The following is a 17,633-nucleotide window of genomic DNA, read 5'->3' as shown; positions in this document are numbered from 1 at the left end:
ATGTCCTATAGAAGACGAAGGGAGTTTGTTTTCTGCTCCTCCAGAGATTAGAATGTGGACCAATGGATCCGTATTGCAAGAAAAGAGAATCCACCAAAACATTGGGAAGAACCTCTTGACTATAAGAGATATTCTGACAGTGGATTAGACTTCCTCAGAAGATGGTGGCCTCTCCTTTTTTGGATGGGAGGGCTTTAAATAGAGTTTCAACGGGCATAATTCAGAAGTCTTTTAACTGTATTCCTGCATGGCAGTAAGTTGAATTAGATGGCCCTTGGGGTCCCTTTCAAATCTAAGGCTGTATCTGCACTGCAAAATGAATGCAGTTTGACACTGCTTTAACTACCCTAGATCCATGCTAGGGAATTCTGGGTTTGAAATGTTTTAAAACTGTATATCAAACTTTTTAAAACTGGATTCAGACCCTGCTGGAAATCATGGATGGGCACACTAGGCTTGCAGGGCGGCCATTCTTTTTGTAGCCCTCGACTGCATGGATCACTTTCTTTGCTGCAGCAAGTCATCTTTGATATAGCTTTCTGAGAAGCTGCCCAGGGGCATCACTAGGGACTGTGGGTCGCACAAGGTGACACTCTAAGGGAGTGACAATATTGCTCCATTAACATCTGCCTTTGGGCAGAAATGAGCTTTGGCATTCAGTTGCATCCCTTTAAAACACTGGAGCTCTGTGGAAGAGATAGTGTGAGCGAAGTGAGGCTCAGTGGGAGGAGAAAAGAGAGGCCCCAGATTTTTTTGAAAAATAAAGTCGACCCTCCATATCCATAGATTTAACCATCCATGGCTTGACAATATTACTTTAAAAATCAATTCCAAAAAGCACACCTTGATTTTGCCATTTAATGTAAGGGACACCATTTTACTATGCCTTTGTATTTAATGGGACTTGAGCATCCATGGATTTTGCTATCTGCAGAGGGTCCTGGAACCAAACCCTAATGGGCCCATTTAATTACTTTTTAAATTTTCTTAGAAACATCACATCTTACCACATTTTCACTTTAGCCACATGAATCCATATGCCTGTAAATACATTTCGGCTGTGTGTGTGATTTTGTAATTTAAAGGTATAATTTTAATTTTGTTAATTGTTTAGGTCACTACTCTTGCATGACATTCGGTGATGTACAGGAATTATGATATACAAGTAACATTAGTACAAAAATCATGACTAAGGGTTCTGTATGGTGTGGTTCAGAAGGAGGGTGACACCATGAGTTACCACACCGGGTGATGCCAACCCTAGTGATGCCGCTGCCAAGCACTATTTAACATCACAATTCTCCATTTTTCAAAAGCCAAACCAAAAAAATGCTTTTGGCCAATTCTAAATTTGTTTTCTCTGTTGGTAGCCCCTAGTAGCCCCCCCAGACCTGCATCAGTTGACATTCCTGCTCTAAAGAAATATTCATCTCTCATGACAGCCTTGCAAATAAGTCTAGACAGGTTTTAGCCCACAGAGATGTTCATTGTTTGCCAGTATAAATCTATATATATTAGTCATTTGTGGCTTCCAAAAATAATAATAATCCAAACCAGGGACATTCTTTGCTCATTTCATCCTCGAAGGAAGCAATAAGTAATTTTAACAATATTCTTCCTGCTTGCAGGAAAGTCCTTGAAAACTGCACATTTTTGATGACTATTTGCAGTTTGCAGAATACAGCGTTTTTGTACAGAAAACAATGGCTGTGGTTCTCTATCAAATTCCACACTGCATCACTTTACACATACAGTGAGCCCTTAGTATTTGCTAGGGTTTGGTTCCAGGACCATCCATAGATGCTCATGTCCCATTAAATACAATGGCACAGTAAAATGGTCTCCCAAATATAAAATGGCAAAATCAAGGTTTGCTTATTGGCATTTATATATTTTTAAAATATTTTCAAGCCTTGGATGCTTGAATCCAATGATAAAAATATCCATGGATATGGAAGATCAACTGTGCTTAGCTATACTGCAAAAAAGCTCCTAGTAAATTGTGAAGTTACACATCAGGGCACCAGAAAGCATGTCCTGTTGTGCATTGAGTTCTATCAATGCACATCAACACTCCTTAGCTGATGTCTCAATGCATCTCAGGAGTATCCAATGCACACCACTGCCCAATACACACCAAATGTGCAATTGTCACTTCGCTGGATCCCCTATGTAGTAAGGTCTTAGCAGCTCCTTATTGCATACAGATATTGCAAAAAAGCTCAATTCTACTTTCTGATAATGTAAGCCCACATACATAGATGTGCATACAGTGCTGTTTCCTGCACAGAAAATGCTGTTTTCTATGCAAATAAATAAATAAAAATGCAAAAGTTACACAGAATAAATCTCAAAATACAAAGATTCTTGCCAGTCCCATATTTTTCTCATCAGCATTTCCCAAACCTCAAGACACACAGTTTTCAATCATTCTTTGAATTGTCTTCTTTCCATCCCTGCTCCAAACACTTTACAAGCAAAGTCTATAAAGCTTCCTTAATTGGTCACCTGTGGGTGATATCAGTTCTCCAAAGTTGATCATATGAATATCTGTTTACAAGCCTGACCCATAAACATATTACAGCTTGAGTCCTGCTTAGCTGAAATGTTTAGGACCAGAAGTGTTTGGGATTTTAGAATATTTGCATAGACATAAAGAGATATAGCTTTTGTGAGTTTTTCAGGCTACGAGACTATGTTCTAGAACAGTTTATTCCTGACATTTTGCCAGCATCCGTGGCTGGCATCTTCAGAGCATGCTGGCATGGAAGAGAGTGGGGTATATATACTGTTAGTTGTTAGGAAGTGATTTCCATGTTAATCTGTGTATCCATGTTCTGTTGTAGAATGGCAAGGCCTTGGGGTGTCTATTTAATCCATGACCCATTGTCTGCTGGGAAAACCCCTCACCCTGGATAGTTTTCATGTGCATTTGCTGGGTCTTAATTTTGGTGTTTTTCAGGACTGGTAGCCAAACTTTGTTTACTGTTGTTGCCACATGGAAAATGCTTCCTCTCAACAAGAGTATATATACCCCACTCTCTTCCATGCCAGCATTCTCTGAAGATGCCAGCCACAGCAGCTGGCAAAATGTCAGGAATCAACGCTTCTAGAACATGGCCTCAAAGCCTGAAAAACCCACAAAAAACTATGGATGTCAGCCGTAAAATCCTCCAATTTCATAATGAGATATTTTAGAGATGAGATCCAAGTCTAAACATGAGATTCATTTATGTCTCATATACACTCTATGCGCATAGCCTGATGGTCATATTGTACAAAATATTAATAATTTTGTTCAAGAAGCAAAGTTAGTGTGCACTGAAGTATCGGAAAGCAAAGGTGTCACTATCCCAGCCATCGATTAAAAAAGTTTTGGAATTTGGTGTATTTCAAATTTTGTAATTCTGGATAAGGAAGACTCAGCCTGTATTTACAAACCTATTGAATCAACTGTTGAATAAGGAGACAAGGAATGAGTAATTTCATTTATTTAATGTGTCTCCTCTAGTCAGGATTCAGGTCATACTAATCCCAGGAAAATTCCTTCTCTTCGGCTGCCCCTAGGGATGCAAGCTTCCCAACCAGAAATCTACACACAGAACAATCTTAGACCAGTTGTTCATCCCGTAGTTTAAATCCTCGATGTATTTTATGGGGATGGGGGGAGATTGTTCACATTTCATACGAGAATGAAAGCCAAGGAAGAAAGCTGTTCTTCCTTTAACAAGATCTATTTTCCCTTATTTGAAAAGGCACCTGCCACCCAATGAGGGGGAAATTCATGGATATATATTTAATCGGCGCACATGAAAAAAGATGGAGAAAGAAATCAATTCACGCACAGCACATCTGTTACCCCGTTTGAAGCTCAACTCCTTATTAACCATGCTTCTTACAAGGACTTCTTAGATTTTTTTTTTAAAAGGGAAAAAATGAGACGAGAAGATGAAAAACCCTCTAGACAATTAAAATTACCCAAGTAATGCTCTGATCCCTGAAAACCTTAAGACTGTGGCTCATGGGGGGGAAGCTAGAGAAACTACTAATCTCATACCAAGTGGCGCATACTGCAGTTGGAATCGAGCCAGCAAGCCAGTCCATTTTTAGTCTGTCCTCCCAAATTCAGTTCCAGTTGTCTTTCATGTGAAATAAGGACAGCAGGTAAAGGAAGTCTGTCCACTCTCTTTGTTGCTTTCGGGAAATATTTGGCAAATCTAGCCTGCCCAGGAAATAAAGACAGTTTCAGAGACAGTTGATTCTCTTCCAAACCATCTTTTCCTGTCTCTTCTTCTTGCAGTGACAGGCAGAGCGAGGAGTGACAGCTGTTCCCCTGCTAAACAGATTTCAAAGGATTGCAACGGCTGGCTTTTCCTCCCCTGCTCAGCTACCTGTAAAAGATGCCTTGCTATTCCTGCAGGTATTTGACTTCAAGGCAGGAGGGGATGGAGGGCCAAAACAACACATGGTTCTCCTGCCACTGTGGTGCTGCAAAATCCATGTGCTCTGGATGCATCTGTGCATGAGTGGAAAGAACCAAGAGGTTTGCATTTGCACTATTATGTGCCTAAAATGTAACCTAGAAGTGTGTGCATATGTGCCATTAAGTCTCTTGTCAACTTATGGCAATCCCATAAATTTCACTGGGTATTCTTAGACAAGGGATACTCAGAGGTGATTTTGCCAGTTCCTTGCTCTGAAATGGAGTTTCCAGCATTTGGTATCTGTTGGCAGTCTCCCACCCAAATACTAGCCAAGGCTGACTCTGCTTTGCTTCCAAGATCAGACAGGATTTGATGCCTTTTGTTGTCCTGTGCCTTTAAGTTGCTTCCAACTTATGGCAACCTTAAGGCGAACCTTAGAATGAGAAACCTGCTCCCCAATGAAATTTCCTTCAGTCCCCAAATTTCTCCAGATGGTTTGAGATCCCTTTCCACTCCTCCCACATACGTAGCTCCTGCAGAGAAGGGATCATAGATCTGTAACAGAGTAACAGAGTTTTTATTTATTTATCGTTATTTATTATTTATCCCAGAGTGCATTGCTATATGTTTAGCCCTTGGCATCTCTGGTGAAATGGAAGGAAGGAGTGAAGGAATATAAACTCTGACTTTTGCCTCCTTTGCGTGTGTAAACAACCTCTGACATAGACTGCATCTATACTGCAGAACTGATGCCGTTTGACACCACTTTAACTGCCATGGCTCAATGGTATGAAATGCTGGGATTTGTAATTTTGTAAGCTATTGAGCCTTCCGTGTCAGAAAGCTCTGGTGCCACCACAAACTACAGATCCCAGAATTCCTTAGGATGGAGCCATGACATTAAAGCAATGTTGAACTGCAGTGTGGCAGCAGTCATAACAGCTGGAATCCTGTTGATGTCCTACATCTATATAAGTTCTCCTACACATGTACTCTTTCTTTCTTTCTTTTTCCTTTTTTGGCCATTGTGCAACAGACACATTCAGTTCATGTTTGCCTAAGAACAGTCCCACAATTGTTTTTTGTGGGGTTTTCAGGCTATGTGGCCATATACATGCAAATCACTCCTCCTTTCCCAGGGTGACACTGTGTGTGTGTGTGTGTGTGTGTGTGTGTGTGTGTGTGTGTATACACCCCCAACTCTTTTCCAAGCAAGCATTCTCTGAAGATGCCAGCCATAGATGCTGGCGAAACGTCAGGAAGAAACTCTTCTAGAACATGGCCACATAGCCCGAAAAAAACACAAAAAACTATGGATGCCATCCATGAAAGCCTTCGACTCCACAGTCCCACAATTGCAACTTTTTCACAAAGGCTAAATCTATTATGAGTCCCCACTAGAGTAGACCCCCTGAATCAATTGGATTTGCCTATGTGTTGACTCAACATTCAGGGATGGAATCAACAGGTCTGAACTCATTGGTTCCCTCCCCCAGCTCAGCTTCTGGGGAATGTTCTGAACTTAGCGGCTTCCCTGCCAAGCTAGATTTCTATGAGCATGGAAATGTTTGCTTGGAGAACAATAGCATTCGCAATAGCATTTACATTTCTATACTGCTTCAGAGTGAACTTAGCACTCTCTAAGCAGTTTACAGTTTTTTGTGTTTTTTTCGGGCTATGTGGCCATGTTCTAGAAGAGTTTATTCCTGATGTTGTGGCAAAATGTCAGGAATAAACTCTTCTAGAACATGGCCACATAGCCCGAAAAAAGCACAAAAAACTATGGATGCCAACCATGAAAGCCTTCAAGTTTACAATCCGTAAGCCAATTGTCCCCAACAAGATGGCTACTCATTTTACCAACCTACGAAAGGATGGTTCCAGGTTTTGCTAGCTTTAAAGGAACTAGCCAGGTTTCGAAATGGAGTTCAGCACACTGGACAGCTCCTTGAAAGCCTGCAATTAAACCTGGAATAAATTCACCCCTTCCCTGCCATGGGAGCCCACAGCCACTTCCAGAAGTGCATTCAAACATAAAATCATAGATTTGGAAGAGACCACAAGGGCCATCCAGACCAACCCCATTCTGTCATGCAAAGAATCCCCAACAGATGGCCCTCCAGCCTCTGTTTAAAAACCTCCAAAGAAAGAAACTCTACTACACTTTGAAGGAGCACATTCCAATGTCTAAAAGCTCTTACTGTCAGGAAACCCAGAGCAGACTCACTGCCCCACTGACATGGAAGTCCCTAGTCATCTCTGCTCTAACCACTGAACCTCAACCCATCATGTAATCCCCCTAGACAGAAATAATCACATGTGAGACCTCCTCTTTTCCTCAAACTGCCTGCCTGTCTCCTACCCACCTGTATTGCTCAGACCAACTGAATTAAAAGTTGGCCATGCACTGATAAAAAAAAAGCCAACCAAGGAAATAACAGGATTTTACTTAAATACCATGGAGAATCCCTGTGCAGACAATTCTAGCTCAAAATACCAACCATGTCTTTGTGTATCACTATGTATTATCAGGATGGATGATGGATGCAGTGCCCTGATATAGCTTGGAAAACACCCTGTTTTGAATCAGAATGTCTGCTTCCTCCATCCAGAATGGTTAGCAGTCAATGGTTTAACCAAAAGCCAGTGTGGTACAGTGATTTGAATTATGACTAGGAAGAGCAAGGTTTGAATCCCTGCTCAGCCATGGAAACATACTGGGTGAACTTTGGCAAGTCACACTTTCTCAGCCTCAGAGGAAGGCAACTGCAAACTTCCTCAGACTAAACCTTGCTAGGAAAACCCTATGATAGTGTTGCCCTAGAATCGCCATAGTTGAGAAACGACTTGAAGGCACACATAACAGCACAACAGCAATGGTTCAGGAGATTATGGCAATTGTAGAGGAGTTTTTTAAAGGAACTTTTCCAAGCTGTGTCATGTATATTGATAAACATTTTGGATGTGGATATGAATTTGGTTACGGGAGGCAAACGTGTGCAAGATGGATACCAGATTAATCTTGCAGAAAAAGTGAAGGGGGCCATAATAGCTACAATGCACTTTGTGTACTTACATGCTCAGTAACAGACTGTTAAAATCTGAGGTGCTCTTCAGGACATTCCTCATAGCTAAACCCCAGAAAAAGCCCACAAAAGCCAAGCAGAAGCATTGCTACTTGATCACATATGCATTCCTGCTTTTTTCATCCTTGCAGAAGCACGTCTTTTGCAAGGTCCATGGGTCTTAATTGTCCACTGAAGCCCAAACGACAACCAGGATATCTCAGAACAATGCACCATTGCTGGCAAAACCAGTTTTCCTTCCAGTTATCCTGAGAAATGCAGGTGAGCAATGTGGAGGGGAATCAAGGAATGTGGGGGGAGACGACGGGGAACGTTATCATTCCTCCTGCTTAAAAAAGTTGCAATGGTTTGATCCAGAGAGTCTTGACTCTGCTATGTTGTTGAAATAGTATATATATTTCCAATGAAAGAGGAAAGGAGACATAGACTTGGGGTTCAGATGCCAGCTTCATTTTAACCAGCCATGGCCTGATCATCACTTCTCTTTCCATTTCCCACCTCCCTGAAATAATAATTCCTGCAGAATTAGCATGGGGCACCAAGCAATGGCATCAAGTTTACAGAGCCATGGGTGAACACATGAAGCTATGCAGCATAATCCAAGGCCCATGTGCCATAATCAATGGGTCTTTTGTTGTAGATTGGTGCCAACAATTCAACTCTGCCTTATGGTGACCTTATGGGAGACCTCCAATAGCCCGGCTCAAGTCTTGCAAACTCAGGCCAGCCATAGCTTTCTTGAATGAGTCTGTCCACCTGTGATACAGTCTTCCTCTTTTCCTCCTTCCTTCTACTTTAACTAAGCATTACCATCTTTTCTAATGAGTTATCCCATCTCACAATATATCCAAATGACAACAGCTTCATATTTTTGGGGTGATTTGGTTTTTAGTCAGCTATTAAGACCCATTAGCTTTACAAAATACCAGTTCCTGTAAGGCTGAAAACAACCAGAATAGGCCTTTTATTAGGTAACAACACTGCTGTCTGGCTTTCTGGACATTCCCTGGGGTGTAGCTGAGAGAAATTGTCCTGAGGGACACCACCAAATTCGGGTTTCAGGTTTGGTTTGTTCTTGAAACAACTCATTTGTCTTTTTGGCAGTTCACTCTATCCACAGAACCCTCTTCAAAAAACACAGTTCAAATGAGTTGGTTTTTTCCTCTCAGGGTCCTTCACTGACCAGCTTTCATAGCCAAACATAGAAATCTGAAATCTTTTGGCATGCATGAGCCTGACTTTGATATTCAATGATACATTTTTGGCCATTTCAGTGGATCTTGCCCATCACTCCACTTCCAAATAAATGTGTATCACAGCAGTTCTCAATAGCTCTTCACAGTTTCAGATCCAACTGCCTGTGATTCTTTATAGCAGGGTTTGGGAACCATGTGCCCCTACACATGTTGCTGGATTGCGACTCCCAACAATAGCAATAGCAAGTACATTTCTATACCACTTTTCAGTGCACCTAAGCACTCCTTAAGTGGTTTACAATGTGTAAGCTAACTGCCCCCAACAAGTTGGGTACTCATTTTAGCGACCTATAGAAGGATGCATGCCTGAGTTGAGCCTGAGCCCCTGGCTGGCATTGAACTCACAGCCTTGTGGTTTGTGAGTGAGTGGCTGCAGTACAGGCATTTAACCACTGCACCACCAGGGCTCCCTTGCCTCTGTAGCCAATAGTAAAGGGTGCTGGGGATTCCAGCCCAACAGCTTTCAAGGGTCATACAATACGATCCCCATCCCTGCTTCAAAGTCAGGTGTGGGGTCCCTGTAACCTTCCAGATGTGCTTCAACTACAACTCCCACCCAGTGCTTGGGGAAGTTACTTGGTTAGACAACAACTCCCAGAATCAAACAACTACCAGACTTTCACTCATTTAAAGTTTGGACTCATAAAATCATAGAGTTGGAAGAGACCCCAAGGGCCTTGTAGTCCAACCCCCTGCCATGCAGGAATACACAATCAAAACACAAGCCAGCCTCTGTTTAAAAACCACTCCACCACTCTCCAAGGCAGCATAACCCACTTTCAAATGGTGCTTACTGTCAGAAAGTCCAGAGCAGATTCACTGCTCCACCAACACAGAAATCACCAGGTACCCCTGCTCTAACCACTGAACCTACAGTCCACAATGTAATCCCTCTAGACAGAAATAATCACAATACCATCACCTTGATAGGCGCTAATGCACTGCCAATTCTCATACAAACCACTCTTGGATATGGTTTTTTTCCCCTTATAGGCTTTTTGTGCTTTTGCAGAAAATGTTATCTGTTATTATTAATTTTAAAGGAACTATCAAAGGAAAAGGGGGAGAAGTCACCCTGCAGCAATTGCTTGGGGGGCTTCAACATACATCCAGACAAGAAACCTCCTCTTCAACCCGAGTCCAAGAGCAGCTAATACAGAGATGAGGCTTAGCAAGCCTCAAGGAAAGTCTTCGGCTGCGTCTGGAGCGTTGCATTCCTACCCAAAGCATGTGCTGATCCACGTTTAGATCACTTTCCCTTGTCTACATAATTTAGGGGCATATGCCTGGAAAGAGAAAAGTGGAACATCAACAGACATGTTTCCATTGCAGCTTAGCATACAGACATACACTCACATTGCCAGCGCTGAAAGCACATGCAGAGACAATCCTGCTCTGGATCCTCATCACTTGCAAAGAAACAGGAACATGGATGGGAGGCGGAGAGCATTTTTCTCTATATAAAGAAGATGTGTGGCTAAAGTTGAATTAGTCAACGGCTTGTGACCCTGTTCAGGGAAACTAGGTCAGCTCAAGACATTGTGCTGCCTGAAGCAATGCAGCAAACAGCGCCCCCTAGCTACCCACAAGTCAAAGTGCATCATCCCCAAAGCCAGCCAAGTTATTCCAGCACATAAGGCAGACAATCCCACATGCGCCTCTTTCCTTCCCAACTTACAACAACAAGAAATTGCTGTCCTCCAAATTCAGCCCCCTGAGGCAGCCGCCTCACCCCATCTAATGTTAGGGGCAGCTTCAGCTGCTGGGTAGAGGGCACTGTGACATCTCTGTGGCTCTCTGCATGGAAAGATGTGGCAGCCCTGCTCCTTCTCAACGCCAGTTATCCAGCAGAGGTCCCATTAGTGAGAGGGCTGACCCTTCTTGCAAAGAGTGAGCCTGGTTTGCTCCTTTTGCAGAGGTCCCTGTTTGAGGCATCTGCACGGTAGCATTAATGCAGTTTGATGACCCTGGTCACTTTAATTGACCCTGGTGACCCTGGCCCTGCCATGACTCAATGCTATGGCACGGGAACATGGATGGGAAAGCAAGAGCATTGTTCTCTATATAAATTTAGAATTAAAAAAAATATATTTAGCCTTCTCTCTCAGTGAGCTCTAGTACAAAAATGAACTAAAAATCCCAGGATTCGATAAGATGGAGCCATGCCAGTTAAAGCAGTGTCAAACTGGATTATTTCTGCAGTACAGATGTGTTACCCTTCACTTTTCCCATAGCCACAAGTGGATGAAAAGTGCTTCCCTAGCCAAAAGTATAGGCAGCACTCTTTCTAGGGGATAGGGATTGTTGAACTTGCTCTCTGGCCTTTGGTGATCAAAAGCAGAAAGAATCATAGAGTTGGAAGAGACCCCAAGAACCACCCAGTCCAAACCCATTCTACCATGCAGGAATGCACAATCAAAGCACTCCCAACAGATGGCCATCCAGTCTCTGTTTAAAACCCTCCAAAGGAGACTCCACCACTCTCTGAGGCACTGTCATCTACTGTCATTCTTACTGGAAACAAGGACTGGAAACATCCAATGGATGTGCTGTAATAATAAAGCGAGAAAGTCTGAAAAACGTGCTCATTTGCTAGACATAAGATTTGGAGACATTCGTAGGAATCACAGATGACTCTGGGCTGCTGCCACACTGCAGAATTAATGCAGTTTAATTTCCCTGGCTCCATCCTATGTAATCCTGGGATCTGTAGTATGTTGTGGCTCCAGAATTCTCTGACAAACGCTAAATATCTCACAAAACTACAAATCACAGATTTCCATAGCATTGAGCCATGGCAGTCAAAGCGGTGTCCAAGTGCCTTAATTCTGCAGTGCAGATAGATTTGACTCCCTGCTCAGCCATGAAAGCCCACGGGGTGGCCCTGGGCAAGTCACACTCTCTCAGCCTCAGAGGATGGCAATGGACCAACCCCCTCTAAAGAAGCTTGCCAAGAAAACCCCATGACCTTAGGGTCTCCATAAATCAGAAACTACTTGAAGGCACACAACACACACACAGAGGGATGCAGCCTTTGTTTCTTTTCTACATCACTTTCGTGACCAACACCGCTAAGAAACAGAACTTGAGAAAGTTACCTTGGGGGACTATAACTCCCAGAGTCCACCAGTTAGTGTAGCCAGGAAAAGTGAAAGCTGAAGTTTCCACAAACTAAGTTTGTCCAAGTGCTGTCAAAGAGTCCCCATGTCCATGTGCTCAGGGCCAGGTGCATACTGCATGCTGCCTGTGTGTGTGTGTGTGTGTGTGTGTGTGTACATGTGTGAAACCATCCCCTCCAACCTGTCCCCCATCTCAAATCCTCCCTTCCTGCATAAAGGCTTAAAGCAAAACAATGCAAACAGATTTTTCTTTAAATTTCTCGCAGCACAAAAGGTTCCCCAGGTAAAAACAGCCTCTGTTGCAGAATTTACAGCCCTTGGGCCCTTAAAATGATGAGACACAGATTATAAATATCCACTGAAGAAAATACATATATCCTTGATCCAGTGTGGCGTAGTGGCTTGAGTGTTGGATCAGGACACCGAAAGCCAGGGTTCGATTCCTAGCTCAGCCATAAAATCCACTGGGTGACTTTAGGCAAGTCACATACTCTCAGCCTCAGGTGAAGGCAACCGCAAACCTCTTCTGAACAAACCTTGCCAAGAAAACCCCATGATAGGTTTGCCTTAGAGTTGCCATGAGTCAAGAATGACTTGAAGGTACACAAGAACAACTACAACAACAAGCATTATCTGGATAAAGCAAGGCGGATTTGAACACATTGACTTCAATGGAGAAATAAAGCACACTTTTTAAAATCTTAAAGCAATGGGGTTTAAAGGGGCATAACTGTATGCCACATTGTTGCCTCCTTGTTTCTGGAGCGTCACATATCAGCTTTCTGTTTTCACAACAGATGCCCATCTTAGAGCCACATCTGACATGTATTGAAGTAACCTGTATTCATTTACAAGCATGGGGGAGGAAAGCACTCTTTACATGCTCAATGGCACATCTCTTCATTTTTCCACTCCTCCTAAACTGTGTATGGAGTTTATCACACTGGAGCTAATTTCAGCATTAAAGAGAGATTAAAGCACATTTAAAGCATCCTTCAAATAAAGCAAAAATGGCGAGTAATTGCGTGAATGATTATCACACGCAATTGTGCAAATAAAGTGATATCACAAATGCATCGTCATTGAAATTCCAAAAGTAAAAAGATGCATGTTAATGCTATTGTTTTCACCAGTGGATTTTAACTGTTTTCAAATTTTTACTGTAAAGTTTCTTAAAATGTTTTTATCTCGCCAGCTGAAAATGAAATGAATAAAAATAAAATCAATCAATCAATCCAATATAAGATGGAGATAACAGGGGACAGGAGAGCTCAACCCATCCTTTTCATGTTGAGGCAGAATGGTGACCGGACGGAGAGGCCTTGGCAAGTTTACTCATCTAAACTGATTCCAATACAATGGTTTGATTTCAGCAATATCCCAGAAGGGATGGATTCACAAGATCCATAGAGAGAAAGCATCATTTACAAGTCTTCTCTACCTTTCACTCTTCTCCCTTGCTGCTCTCCTCTTACAATCCAAATGTACATTTGCAAACGCCTTGGGGCAGGGACCTGGATGTTTTATCCTCAGCATCCTCGCTGCCCTGTGCATTTGGCACTTGATCAAATCCTAATACAGCCCAATGCAGGCTCAAATGGGATTTGGACAGAGGGAAAACTTGACAGGAACCTTAATCTGAGGATGTGGTGTATTCTTCCTAGTTCTACACAGATTCTGGGACTCCATTGGAACCCTCTTTCCCTTTTTAACTGATGCTGTTTGTTAACTGTTGTTGCTCCCTGCCTCAATCCATAGGGAAAGGCAGGTAAAAAACTATTATTATTATTATTATTATTATTATCCAAATGCATCTCAGGAAATAGACCTAAGTCTGCAAAAGCTCACGCTGCCAACTTATCTCTTTCAGTTAGTCTCCAAGGTTCTACAAGATCTCTCTGCATACCGATTCTATAAACTAACACGGCTATATCTTTGAATTCTATTATTATTATTATTATTATTATTATTATTATTATTATTATTATTCCTCTGCCTCCCACTGGCAACATGGATTGTTCCACCAATCATTCTTCTTATCTCTCCCCTAGCTCCTTCCCAGCACTTTCAGCTCTCCCTCTGTAAAATGGGCCCAGCAGAAGCCTCCCTTACAGAGTTGTGGGGAGACAATAACTGAGACAGTCACTAGGAGTGCTAGCTAGTCTTTTCCTCACTTTCCATGGACTCCTCCTAAAACCCACCCCAAAATGCATAGCATCTCTTATGCCAAACTGATAGAGTCCTATGAGACTACAAAGCCTGGCACATTTCCAGGTGCATCACAAGCTTTGAGACCACAGTCATAGAGTCCAAAAAGAGATCTCCAAGGGTCATCCATCCCAACCCCATTCTGTCATGCAGGAAGCCACAACAGCCTGATCTAGGAAGATGGCATGGGTCCATTTGGGTGAAATGTCCTTTGCATAGGAAATAGTCATAACCCTGGGCATGCAGAGCACATCTGTCTGCCACCCACCCTTTTAACCAGCCAAAACTGCAAAATGAAAGGGAAAAAAATGTCTAGCCACTGCAAAATCAGTCCCAGGAAAGATAGAAAGGTTTGACCCTATCCGAAAAGGACACTGTCTCTGGTTCCAGAACCTGAACGTCTAAACTCTGATCCATGGGGAGAGAGATGAATTCTGCACATGCCTAGGAGTGCTTTCGAACCACCCCCAGCCCTGTTGGCAAGGGTTCAATTCCCAGCTGGGAAAAGAGAGGGGAGGATTGGAGTAAACAGAGTCTCCCTGCTCAGGGATGGGGGGTGTCAGGATTTGAATGGGGATCCCAAGCAACAGAGAAGGTCGTCATCTTGGATGAGAAGGAGGGAGAAAAGGATGGATGGAGCAAAAGAGAGAAGGAGGGGAGCCTATCCCTCATGCTCCCTTCTTGGGAAGTTCATCAAAAGATGATTGATTCATTCATTCATTCTTAGGGAGAGGAAATTGAGAGTTGCTCTTTTCATCAGAACCCAAATCTCCCATCTGAAGGGGTTTTCCCCCCCTTTTTTTTTTCCTGGCCAATGGACGTCAGCAGAGAAAGGCTGGATGCCATGCCATGGCACCTTCTCATCCCTGGCGACCTGCCTCTCCGCCTGGGCTGGCAAGTTGGGGTCCCTTTGTCTGTCTTGGGGGGGGGGGCATCTTCCCCCATCCCAGCACAAAGGCTTTGGAGGATGTGCATCTAAGAAGAGGGAGAACCTTTCTTCTTCTTCTAAAAGCCACCCTTCCCTAGGAAAAATAAAAACCACACGCTTGGCGATGCCAAGTTGGGTGCCCCAGCCTCACCCTGCTCCTGGCTGGCACCTCCAGGAAACTTGTCTGCAAAAAAGATGCTCAGGGTGAAAAGAGGAATGGAAAAGAGCAGGGAAGAAAAATAGGAAAGGGGAATTATCATCTTTTAGGAAGGCTGGAACAAGCTGGACCACAAGCCAAGTGCCACACTGGAATGGGCAGACCCCAAATATCAGTTTCTCTCAAACCAATGGAGGGGGGCAAAAACACCCACCTTGAACTCCTGGCTTCTTCATTTCCAGCCAGCCTCACTTAGAGCCAGCAGCATCTCATTCTTTGCAATAGGATGCTATTCCACAGCTCTTCCCTCCTTGCACTTTGGACACAGAGGGGGCTGGCTTTTTAATTGGGGGGGGGGGGGTTAGGGGGGGGTTGGGGGTTCACAGCTAGCAGGCAAAGGTTCTTCCCTTAACCCCACTAGTGCTGGACCACTAGGGGGCTTGGGCTTTGATTTTATGGAGGTTAAATCTAGCTGGGAAAGGGCTTTTGGCTTTTTTATGGGGGGAGGGGTTAAAGCTAGCAGGGAACGCTCTTGCCTTTAAACTACACTAGTGTTAAAGATTAGGGGTCTTGGTTTTTTTAGGGGGGGGGGGTGGGTGAAAATTCTAGCTGGGGTAAAAGCTCAATGCCTTAAAACTAAGTCCTGGAATAGTCCGGACATAGTCTGGGACGTAGTGGCTTTTTTATGAGGAGGGGGCTAAAACTCTCAGGGAAAGGCTCTTGCTTTAACCAACCTCCACCAGTGCTGGACATAGGAGGCTTGGCTTTATTTATTGGGGGGGGGGGGTTAAATCTAGCTGGGAAAGGCTCTTGCTTTCACTAACTGGTGTTAGACATCGGGGTCTTGGCTTTTTTATGGGGGGTTTAAGCCTACCTGGGGAAAGCTCATGCCTTAAGCAACCTCCACTAGTGCTGGACATCGGGGTCTTGGCTTTTTCCTTATGTGGGGGTTAAAGCTAGCTGGGAAAGGCTCTTGCCTAGAACAACTATCCTTATAGGGGCTTGGCTTTTTTATTGGGGTGGGGGGCTAACCCTAGCGGAGAGAAACTCATGCCTTAACCAAGCTCCACTAGTGTTGGACATCGGGGGCTTTTTTAATGGGGGTGGGTGAAAACTATCAGGGAAAGGCTCTTGCCTTAACCAACTGGTGTTGCACATAAGGGGCTTGGCGTTTTATTTTATTGGGGGGGGGGGGATCCAGCTGGGGAGGGCTCTTCTGTCTTCTTCTCTTCCCCCCCCCCCTCCCCCCCCCCCTCCATTGAAGTTCACATTAGGATCTTTTTCAACCTAACCCAGCCAGATGAAGGGGGGGGGGAGGTGAAGGTATGGCAGCAAGACTTCTCTGCCCCCTCCCTCCCCAACTCTCCCATCAGGGGGCAGGTGTGTGTGTGCGTGTGCGTGTGCGACCTGGTCTCACCCCCCCCTTGGTTTCTGAACCTGGGGGGGGGGGGGGGCTGTTCTTACCTGGCAAGCTTTGGGGAGCTTCCCCTTCCTCCCCTTCCTTGCCTTTTCCCTGCTTCCCTGCAACCTTTGCTCAGAGTCCGGGCGCCGCATTGACACTGCAGATGGTGTCTCCGAGTGTGTGAGTGTGAGTGTGTCTCTGTGTGTATAGAGTAGACACCCAGATTCACACACATCGAGTGTGGGTCTGTGTGCAGGCAGATCGCTTAGCCACTGCCTTGCCTCGACTCTCATCCCTTTGCATGGATGCATGCATTGCAAAAAAAAGAACAAAACCATGCATGCACTATCTTATTTTATTCCCCAAATACAAAACCCTGCCTGCCTTTTCCAAAAAGAAAATATATATATATTTTAAAATCTCATTTATTTATTTATTTATTTATTCCTTACCTCTGCGCAGCTTGGGCTGAATTGCTCTTCTCTTCTCTTCCTTCCTTCTCTCTTCTTCCTTTTGCAAAAAATAATGAAAAGGGCTGGAAAGCACCTCCGAAAGAAGCCAGGTGTAGCCTTGCAAAAAAAAAAAAAAAAAAAAAAAAAGGGGGGGGGGGGATAATGGCAAATAGTAAGGAATGGACAGAGAGAAGAGAGCGAGAGAGAGCAGGATCTCCTCCTCCTCCTCCTCCTCCTCCTCCTCCTCCTCCTCCTGGGGTTTGTGCCGGGTGCCTGCTTGCCAGCCTTTGCCCGCCTGCTTCCCTGGCTCCTTGGCTGCTGCTGCTGCAGCAGCAGAGAAGCCGCCCTCGAGGGCTCCTCCTCGGCTTGGAGCCTGCCTTCTTCTTCCTCGCCGCCGCCGCCCGGAAAGGAAGAGCCAGCGGAGCGGAGCGGCGGCGATGAGGAGGAGGAGGAGGAGGAGGGGAAGCGGCTTCGCCTTGTCTGCCGCCGACCTCCTGGCTGGGCTTTAAGGCTGGCACCGATCTCTCTCGCGCAGCATCATTATGGAAGGAGGGGGGGGGGGTGAGAAGGAGGTCTGGAGCCAGCCAAGCTCCACCCAAGA

The 17,633-nt window shown here is 44.3% G+C and overlaps 1 protein-coding gene across 1 annotated transcript in view; it reads right to left on the bottom strand.

Annotated features, from left to right (window-relative positions):
• PLXNA4 (plexin A4) overlaps window positions 1-17,163 on the bottom strand; it is a 611,693-nt gene extending 594,530 nt beyond the window's left edge. Inside the window, exon 1 of the mRNA XM_042470005.1 lies at window positions 17,033-17,163. The gene's annotated coding sequence lies outside the window, so the exon portion shown is untranslated. The remainder of the gene's footprint in view (window positions 1-17,032) is intronic.
• Window positions 17,164-17,633: the final 470 nt, after the last annotated feature.

This window comes from Sceloporus undulatus, chromosome 5 (genome assembly GCF_019175285.1).
Source record: "Sceloporus undulatus isolate JIND9_A2432 ecotype Alabama chromosome 5, SceUnd_v1.1, whole genome shotgun sequence".
NCBI classification, from domain to species: Eukaryota; Metazoa; Chordata; class Lepidosauria; order Squamata; family Phrynosomatidae; genus Sceloporus; species Sceloporus undulatus.
This window is presented reverse-complemented; position numbering and strand designations above follow the sequence as displayed.